Source organism: Petaurus breviceps, unplaced genomic scaffold (assembly GCF_028583685.1).
Source record: "Petaurus breviceps papuanus isolate PSGF00001 unplaced genomic scaffold, PetGlider_PUasm1.0 90743, whole genome shotgun sequence".
NCBI lineage: Eukaryota > Metazoa > Chordata > Mammalia > Diprotodontia > Petauridae > Petaurus > Petaurus breviceps.
Genome location: NW_027187332.1, coordinates 4,061,958 through 4,072,530, shown reverse-complemented (window position 1 = coordinate 4,072,530; position 10,573 = coordinate 4,061,958). Strand labels below are relative to the sequence as shown.

At 35.0% G+C, this 10,573-nt stretch overlaps 1 pseudogene; it reads left to right on the top strand.

Annotated features, from left to right (window-relative positions):
• Positions 1 to 7,374, top strand: part of LOC138145717 (mitochondrial import inner membrane translocase subunit Tim9 pseudogene) — a 75,196-nt pseudogene extending 67,822 nt beyond the window's left edge.
• The last annotated feature ends 3,199 nt before the right edge of the window (positions 7,375 to 10,573 follow it).

Below are 10,573 nucleotides of genomic sequence, written 5' to 3'. Positions count from 1 at the left end.
GTGACAAGGAAGGAAAGGAATGAATTTGGAATTCAAAGTTTTAAAATCAAATGTTTATATATATGTATATATTTATTTAAAATAAAATGTTTACATATATATATTATTAATAATTTAATTTTACATGTAACTGGGAAATACGATATACAGGCACTGGGGCATGAAGATCTGCCGTACCCTACTGGAAAGTCAGCGGGGGTATGGGAGAAGATATGGGACAGAGCAGATTGGAAGTAGGGACATGAAGTGGGATCATTATTTGGGGGTGGTGGGTAGGGGAAAAACGGGGAGAAAATCAGTAACTCAAAACCTCGTGAAAATGAATGATGCAATCTGGAAGTTAATAAAGCATTTGATAAAAAAGGAGAGATTTCTATATTCAAGTAATTGTGTGTATTACTCCCTCTTTGGTTCTATATTGATAAGAGTAAGGTCCGAAGGCCCACAGGTGATCCTTGAGTCCAGTGCTGTAGTGAGATAGTGTAATGGGGGTTGGTTTTTGCTTTTGGAAGCCATAGGGGGCTTGCAGCTTACCTGGTGTCAATCTTTGATCTTAGTGATAATGACTGGTGCTACTGAGGCCAGTTGTGTGTTCTTGCATATCCCCCAGCACCACATTGAAGCACTTGACAGTGTGGCCACTGGAGGCTGCCTGTTTGCCCAGGCCTAAACTGAAAAACATTGTACTTCTTGTAGCTGAAGTGTACCAGTTGCCCTGGCTATGTTGAGACATGCAGTGGGGTCCTGGTTTTTCATTTGCGTGCTCCACCACACTGGGGTTCAGGAGCCAGGGGAACCACAACTTTTCAGTCATTCCCCAATTAATCAATATCCCTACAAATCATATTTTTCCCCATAGAAAACAGATGCTATAAAATTTTATGGACATATAGGTTCTTTTCCTTTTTCAAAATCTCCTTATTGTTAGTGGTGTTGCTTGGTTAAAGGCTATGCCTGATTTTATAACCTTTTGGGTATATTTCCAAATTGTTATGAAGATTGGCGAATCAGTTTACAACTCCATCATGGAATCTTTAAAGTTTTGTTTTCATGACACCCCCACCAAAATTGGTCATTTTCCTTTGCTGTCCTTTTTTGCAGTCTAACAGATATGAGGTAGTAACTCAGAATTATTTTAATTTCTATTTCTTCAATTAAAAGTGAGTTTGAGTATTTTTTTTCCATATGGCTATAGATAACTTTCATTACTTCATCTGAGAACTGATCCTGTCTTTTGATCATTTTTAATTGGGAAATGTCTCTTATTTTAATAAATTTGGCTAAGTTCTCTATATGTTTGAGAAATGAGGACTTTATCAGAGAAACTTGCTTCATTTTTTCACATGGTTCCTGTTGCTAACTCCATCATATTCCTCTCCCCTGTTTATTCTATTTCTTCTTTCACCCTGTAACTTCTGCAAAATATATTGCTTTGGACTACCCACTCCCCAAATCAGTCTTCCATTCTTTCGCCACCTCCCCTTTTGTTTTTCTGTAAGGTACGATAGCTTTCTATACCCAAATCTAGGGTATTCCCTTTTGTGTATATTCTGATGGGAGTAAGGTTTAATCACTCCTCTTCACTTCCCCCATTATCTTCTCCACTGTAAAAGCTTTTTCTTACTGAAAAACATTGTACTTCTTGTAGCTGAAATGTACCATTTCCCCTGGGACATTGTGCATGACAGTTTTTTTTTTTTAATTATTTTTTAATTTATTTATTTTTTAGTTTTCAACATTCACTTTCACAAGATTTTGAGTTCCAAATTTCTTTCCATCTCTTCCTTCTTACAAATCTAAAAAAAGCATGCATATTGATCATTCCATCCCCAATCTAGCTTCCCTTCTATCCCCAACCCCAGCCCCTCACCTTCTATATTCCTGTAGAACAAAATGGAATTCTAAACAACATAGTTTGTTAATTTTATTTCCCAGTTGGATGTAAAAAAACAACAACTTTTAACTTTCCTTTTAAAAACTTTGAGTTCCACATTCTCTCCCTTTCTCTCTCCCCACTTACTCTCATTGAGAAGGCAAGCAATTTGATGTGGATTATAGATGTGTAATCATTCAAGACACGTTCATAATAGTTATGTTGTGAAAGACTAACTATATTTCCCTCTATGCTATCGTGTCCCCCATTTATTCTATTCTCTCCTTTCACCCTATCTCACCTCAAAAGTGTTTGCATCTGATTATCCCTCCTTCCATTTTCCCTCTTTGATGTCATCTTCCTCACTGATGCCCTACCAATTTTCTGTAGGGTAAGATTGAATTCCATACCCAATTGAGTGTATATGTTATTCCCTCCTTAAGACAAATGATATGGGAGTAAGCTTCATACATTCCATCTCATCTCCTCCCTCTTCCCCTTACCTTAAAAGCTTTTTCTTGCCTCTTTTATGTAAGATAATTTACTGTACTCTACCTCTCCTTTTCCCTTCTCCTAATTCATTGCTCTCTCATTCCTTAATTTTATTTTCTTTTAATTTATGATGCCTTCATAATCAACTAACCCTGTGTATGTATGTGTGTGTGTGTGTGTGTGTATATATATATACACAATCCCTCAGATATTGGGAAATTATTCATGAGTTACAAATATCTTTCCATGTCAGAATGTCAGAATGTAAACAGTTCTACTTTAAAAGTTCCCTTATGATTTTTCTTTCTCTTTTATTTTTTCATTCTTCTCTTAAATGTTTTCTTTAAAAGTCAAATTTTCTTTTTTTTTTTAAGCAATCGGATTAAGTAATTTGCTCAAGGTTACACAGCTAGGTGTTTCTGGGTGGGTGCTAAGTGTCTGAGCCTGGATTCAATCCCCAGGTCATGCCGACACTGGAGCCAGTGTGCTACCTGGCCGCCCCAAAGTCAAATTTTCTTTTCAGCTCTGGTCTTTCACCAAGCATCCTTTGAAGCCCTCTATTTCACTGGATGTGCAATTTTCACATTGATGATTAGGTGATTCTTTGTTTTAATCTTAGCTCCTTTGATCTCTAAAAAATCCTATTACAGGCTTACCAACCTCTTAATGTAGAAGCTGCTAAATCTTGTGTTATTCTGATTGTGTTTCCAAAGTATTTGTATTGTTTCTTTCTGGCTGCCTTAAATATTTTCTCCTTGACCTAGGAACTCTGGCTACAAAATTCCTAGGAGTTTTCTTTGAGGGATCACTTTTAGGAGGTGAATGGTGGGTTCTTTCAATTTCTATTTTATCACCTGGTTGTAGAATATCAGGGCAGTATTCCTTGATATTTTCTTGAAAGATTATGTCCAGGCTCTTTTTTTTCCTTTCTTTTCTTTTTTTTTTTTCTTTTTGGAGGGGGGAAGGCAGAGCAATTGGTGTTAAGTGACATATCCAAAGTCACAAGGCTATTAAGTGTTAAGTGTTTGAGGCCATATTTGAACTTAGGTCTTTCTGACTCAAAGGCTGGTGTACTACCTAGCCTCCCCCAGACTCTTTTATTAATCATGTTTTGAGATAGTCCAATGATTTTTAAATTGTCTCTCCTGTATCTATTCTCCTGGTCAGTTGCTTTTTTTTCCAATTAAATATTTCATTGGATTCTTTTTTTTTCATTCTTTAGTTTTTTAAGTACAATTTCTTGATTTCTCCTAGAATGCCTAGCTTCTATTTGGTGCTTTCTAATTTTGAAGGAATTATTTTCTTCAGAGAGTTTTTAGACTTCTACTCCCATTTGACCAATTCTTCTTTTTAAGGCACTCTTTTCCTCAATGACTTATTGGACTTCTTTTGCCATTTGAGTTAGTCTATTTTTTTAGTATTCTTTTCTTCTGCATTTGGGGGGCAGGGGTTTCTTTATACAGCTGTTGACTCATTTTTCATGATTTTCTTTTATCACTCTCATATCCCTTACCAAATTTTCCTCTACTTCTCTTAATTGATTTTCAAAATCTTTCTTGAACTCTTCCATGGCTTGAGATCAATTCATATTTTTTTCTTGGATACTTTGAATATAGAACCTTTTTCTTCAGTGTCTTTTTCTGGTTGTATGTTTTGATCTTCCTTGTAACTGAAATAAGATCCTATAGTCTAATTTTTCCCAGTATTTGTTCATTCCCCTAATTAATCTATGGACTTGTTGGTTCTTTGTTAAGGTAGGATTCTGCTTTCAGAGTGGAGAGTGCATTGTCACAGGCTTCAGAGTTTTCATGCAGCTGTTTTTAGAGATATTACCAAAGACCTGTGAATTTTCAGTTCTTCTGAGGTCTTATGATCAAAGGAGAGGTGTTTTCTCCTCTCCTGATCTATGCTCTGGTCTGTGATTGACCACAAGCCTTCTTTCTTCTTTGGAAGTGTAAGGAACATTCCCTCTTCTCTGCTGCCACAAACTCCACCATATCAGTGCTCCTCCTCACCCCAGGCGCAACACTCAATAATGTGACCCAGTTCCAAGCATGGGCAAAGCAAGTGAATCCTGACTAGGTGCTAGCAAAGAGATTCCTGCAAATCATCTTTGATGAGCCACTCAATCCCTTCATCATTTGTGGGCCACAGCTCCAGAAGCAGCTGCTTCTGCTCCTGGTACCATAACCACCTTCCTATGTCTAGGCCTGGACCCAGACCACACTCCTCACTTACCCAGATCAAACAGTACTGACCTTCTCAGTTGACTTTGACATTTGTGGGTTGAGAAGTCTCAAACCACCACTGTTGCCAGTGATTCAGTTCCCTGAGGGCTACTCAAGATGTTTCTGGGGCTTGGTCTGTCCTGGCATGGCCCAGTTGTACTGTGCTCCTCTCCTCACTACTCCATCACTATAGAACTTTCCTGTAAATCTTCCAGGTTGTGTTGGGCTATAAATTGTTTCACTCTGTCATTTTGTGGGTTATGCTGCTTTAAAATTTGTTTAGAGTAATTTTTAAAGGTATTTGGAGAGGTTTGGAAGAGAGCTCAAGTTAAGGTCCTGCTTTCACTCTGCAATCTAGACTCTGCCCCATCCATGATAATATCTTGAAAGAGGATATCTACACTCATTTTTCTTTTTCATTTTTTTTGATCATGGCTTTCAAAGGGTCCAATATTTTTTTTTAATTATCTCTCCTGAATCTATTTTGCAGGTCAGTTGCCTTGCCAGTGAAATATTTCCTTAAAGACTTAGGTTATCATATTATCTTCTATTTTTTATTATTATTTTGCTTTTATTTTATTGTTTCTTGATTTCTCATGAAGACATTAACTTTCATTTACTCCATTCTAATTATTAAGGCATTATTTTCTTCAATGATCTTTTGTATCACCTTTTCCCTTTGGCCAATTCTACTTTTTAGAACACTCTCCTCATTGACATTTTGGACCTCTTTAACCATTTTACTTAGTCTAATTTCTAAAATGTTATTTCCTTTGGTATTTTTTATGTTACCTTTACCAAGCCATGGGCCCATTTTTTTATGATTTTCTTGCATCATTCTTATTTCTCTTCCCAATTTTTCTTTTACCTCTCTTACTTGATTTTGAAAATCATTTTGCAGTTCTACCATGCCTTGAGATCAATTCATATTTTTCTTAGAGCCTTTGGATGTAGGAACTTTGACTTTGTTGTCTTCTGAGTGTGTCTTGATCTTCTTTGTCACCATAGTAACTATCTAGAGTCACTTTTCCCACCAAATTTTTCTCATAAACCCAGCCTATTACTTGAATTTTAATTCTTTGTTAAAGTAGGGTTCTGATTCCAGCGTGGAGGGTGCACTGTCTCAAACCTCAGGGGTTTTGTGCAGCAGTTTTTACAGATACTTACAGATACCTGTAAATTTTCAGTTCTTCCAAGGTGATATAATGTAAGGAGAGATGTTCACTGACCCCTCTGGCCTTTGTTCTTGTCTGTGAGTCATGAGCACCAATTTTATCTGCCCTGGAACTGTGAATAGCACCCCCTCCCCCTGTTACTGCAAGGTCTGATACACTAGTGTTACTCTTCACCCTTGGACTGCCACCCAAGTTTAGGGCTGGATCCAAGTATGGGTGAAGCACCAGGGTCCTGCCTTGGTACTAGCAGAATATACTTGTCCTCTCCTTTTGACCAAATTTTTGACACCCTTATTGTCTCTGGACTGAGAACTCTGGAAGCAACTGTGGCTGTTATTATTTACTCACTGACAAGGCCTGCTCCTGGTTTGTTTTGAATCGCTTTAAAGGTATTTGGAAAGGTCTGGGAAAGATCTAATGTTAGCCCCCGCCTTTACTCCATCATCTTGACCGTACCCCATATTCTAAATTTTAGGGAGCCCTCTAATTTCTTATTCTTATTTAATTACTTACATTAATCACTTTCATAAAAACCAACTTATACATGTACTTACACACGCATATATATTAAATGGTCTTTCTCACATTAAGTAATCCTTCCCAACATCTAAGCTTCTCTAAAAATACTTATTCACTCTACTACTAATTTCTTTTCCTTTATGCAAAAGTCCTTTCAAAATATTTGGAGCACTGTATACAGAGAGAAGACATGGGTAAACATAGGTGAGATATTCAATATTGATCCAATTATGGAAAAGATGAATTCACTTATAGCCAAGTGTTCCAAAATCCTGTAATTAGATAAAAATGGTGGAGAGAGATTCTGATATTATATATAAACTAAATATGGGAATATTTACATGATGAATGAACTTGATTACTGGGTTTATAATTATCACCACATATACCTGACATGACTTAAAATTAATTATATTCTGGTTCTTGTCTCCTAGAGCATGGCACCAGCATGACCAAAACTCATAACTTCCAGCCTGCCATGGAGACTGAGACTCCGACCAGATCCAGACCTTGGCTGTGCAGCAAAAAGAGCATGTGTGATCCAGCAGGTGACTGATCCACATCTCAAAAGAATAGGGCTGCACAAATATCAGAAACCTATCAGATTAAACAGTTTAAAGAATTTCTTGTAACTTCCAATAAACTAACAGAAACCTGTTCTCTGGACTGTGTTAAATACTCCACAACAAGAGAGGTCAAACCAGAAGAGTCTACCTGCTCAGAACACTGCTTTCAAAAATATTTTAAAATGAAATAAAGAATTTTCTTGAGTTTTCAAGGGTATCATATTCAACAGAATGAAACTCTGGCTGCCAAAGCAGGTCTCCTTGGACAACCACAATAGAAAAGTGTTTATGGATAGTCCTTTCCATAAAGCAGTGCGAACAGTTGTTGGAATCAGAGTGGGAGTTCTTTTGATCTTAAATTGTTGTGAATATTTTCACCATGTCAATGACTGAGCATTTAGCAAGTGGAAACCATTGGAGAAACAAATGTGATTCTTACCTGGAATAAGCAGAGTATAAGCTCTTTTCTTATTGTGCAATGAAAATATTAAGTTGCAACCTTTGTTAGGGCCTTAAAATTCAATAACTTGGCCACTTGATTAGCAAAACAAATGATTGTTTCTTAAAAAAAAAAGTAATTTTACTATCATGCTCATGGTCCAAGCTAATTAAAACAAGTGCAAAATGGATGGGAATTTAGAGATAGAGGGAAAAAAATAAAAATATGTCCCAAAATGGCGGACAAAAGAGAAAAACTGTTCCACCTTCTGCTTTGCTAAATACTTTCTTAAGATTTGCTGCTATTTGCCCTTTGTTCTAGAAGAGGTCCATGACATCAGAGAGGTGATACCATAACATTCAAGTGAATTGGATTCCAGTGAGGAACGGCTATACAAAATCATCAGCCTCACTTTCTCCTTGGGAGAAATTCTCTGATGAAAGATATCAGTGCAGGGAAATTAGTCAAACCAGTACTTTATTTAACATTATTTTTTTGGAAATGCCAGACATAAATCTGGAATCATTTTCTATATCATAGACAAAATTCTACAACTCTTCGGAATGAATCTTCTACTACTCCTAGGCCACAGCAACTATTTTTGAACTCTTGAAGAAATGGGTATTCCAGTTTCATAAGCCCCTGAAGTGTTTCTTGACCAACTTTTTGTCTTTATCATCAACGCTACAACAGCTTCTTCCTTTCCTCTCCTGTCCTCTCCTGTTCTCTCTTGTCCTCTCCTCTCCTCTCCCATACTGGTGGTAGGGAAGGGGTGGGAGAAGAAGATGGGTCAATCATCTGGTCAACATTCATTCAAATCTCATTTATTATACCTGCTCACTATGTGTTGGGAACTGTCAGAAGTACTGGTTATTCAAGTACAAGCAAAAAGAAACTCAAAGCCTGCCCTCAATAAGCTTATATTCTGAGAAGACAAGATCCAAAGGAGGAACTTAAAAACAAAGGGGAGAAACTGGAGGAGAATGAGGAAAAAAATATATTATTGGGCTCTTACCCAAAATAAAGATTCTGAGAAGAAATTGCTAATGGGAGGAGGGGTGAGTCATTGTAATTCATAAGAAAGGTATAATCTGAAAATAATTAGGGAAATAAAGTCTTAAAAATCTGGAGTGTGTTAGTTATAATTCACTGGCATTTTTTCTGTGAATTTACAAAAGAAAATGTATCCCTTTAGAATCAAGCAGTCCCTAATGAAATACTACCAAAGGATCTCATAAGATCATAGATTTATTACTAGAAAGGTCAAGTAGTCTCCACTTTAATTTTATAGATAACAAAACCAAGGCCCAGTAACATTATGTGATTTTACAAGATCACATGGATGACCTTTAATACTGTATTTCTCTCAATATTTTCCAGTAAATTTAGATTTTGCCTTCACATTTAATTAGCCTCATTATCCCCTTGAGCAGGGCTCAAAACTCAAGTCCTCACACTAGAGAGTGAAGTCCATTTTTTTTTCAATCTTGCTACATGAGTAATAAAAGATATGTTGTATGTAGATATTTTATAATAAAAACTTTTCTTTTCCTTGAAACAATGTGTTGCTACATTATCTTAAAGTTCACATCAGAGTTTATTCCATGAGTCATCCCTGTTCTTTTTTTTAACAGATGATTAAGCAAACCATAAAAAAACACCTATTATAAAGAAAGAAAAATTCAACATAAACCAGGCTATAAATTAAATCACATTGTATGGTACATAGTATGAAAGAAATAAATGCCTTTGAATTAAACATTTAATAGAAATAATTAATATGTCAACAGCCTTTCACTTTCAAATCTCCACTTTATATTCCTCTTATACATATAGTCTTATTCAGATCTACACTATAGGTATTTTTTTTCCTCTCAAATTTGATTCTCTCTATCCATCATACCATCTTATTTACCCTTTTTTATAACATTCTATGGTCCCTTAGTTTCTATAATATAAGACTTCTGATTAACAAACTTTCTTCTTCTTTGCTGAATCCTTTACAGTTAAAAATCAAATTAAAATTGTAATCAATATAGAAGATATGAACAAAAGACAAAATCATGTTTAACAATGTAATCCTGAATAAGAAAATAAAGAGGAATAAATACATGTATTGAATAAAATTAGGGTATTGAATAACATATACTTTTTTTAAGGTAGAGCTTAAGCAATTCTTAGAGAATTTTTTTTTGTCTCTGAATATAAAAGAAAGAAAGAGGAGACATATGCATTGATCATAGCACTGAAAATAGGAAGCAAATTTATTGCTCCCAAATTCATAAATATAACCTTTTAAAAAATCAAAGGAAAAATAACCAAAATCTGAAACAAAATTGGAATCAGCAGGTGAAAAAAGTATCTGTTTAAAATAGGGGAAACAAGCAATGTATCAATATAATTGATGTAGCAATAGGCCATCAGTTACTTTAATTAAGTTGATTAAATGAGGAAATAGTAACTAGTAAATGAAACATGGAAGGGGAGTGAGATTTCACATGTAATAGAAAGGAAATAAAATTATTGAAAACTTCTTTAGGCCATGAATATGATAGTGAAGGACCAAGGGTAATTCTATGTTTTATCAGACATGTTGGGTATTTATAATGATGGAAATTAATTCCATACAAAGTACATGATAGTTTTCCAACATACCAATTCAATATCCTTGTTGGTGCCTTATATCAACCCTCATATTATCCTTAACTTCTTTCAAAGCACAGCTAAAATGTCATTTCTAGTATGAAGCCTTTAATGAAACCTGAATTATTATTACTCTCATTCTTCTAAAATGTATATGTATCTATTTATACATGTACATGTTATATAGCCCAATAATATGTGATTTTCTTGAGAATAGAAACTATTAGTTCACTTTCTTTGTATCCCTATAACCCAGCATAATATCTTGTACAAAGTTTTTATATATATGCGTTGCTATTGTAGTTCTTAGTGTATTGTTGATGATGATATTTTTTTCTGAAAGTAAATTAAATTGAATGTCACTAAATATATTTTCCATAGAACAGGAAAATATGAGAATCTGGTTATAAAAATATGAAAACTTTTATTTAACTTAAAATGCCAATAAGTAAAAACACTATTACATCTCTTTTATTTGTCTTTATAACCTTTGTGGTACTAATTAGAATATCTCTCTAAGTTTAAAATAAGATAATTTTCCACTTGAAATAAAAATATAAATTTAGGAAAGTATAAGCAATTGTTTAAAATATCTTCTGACGTTAGTCATTTTGGACATACTTTTGGATATAGTTGTT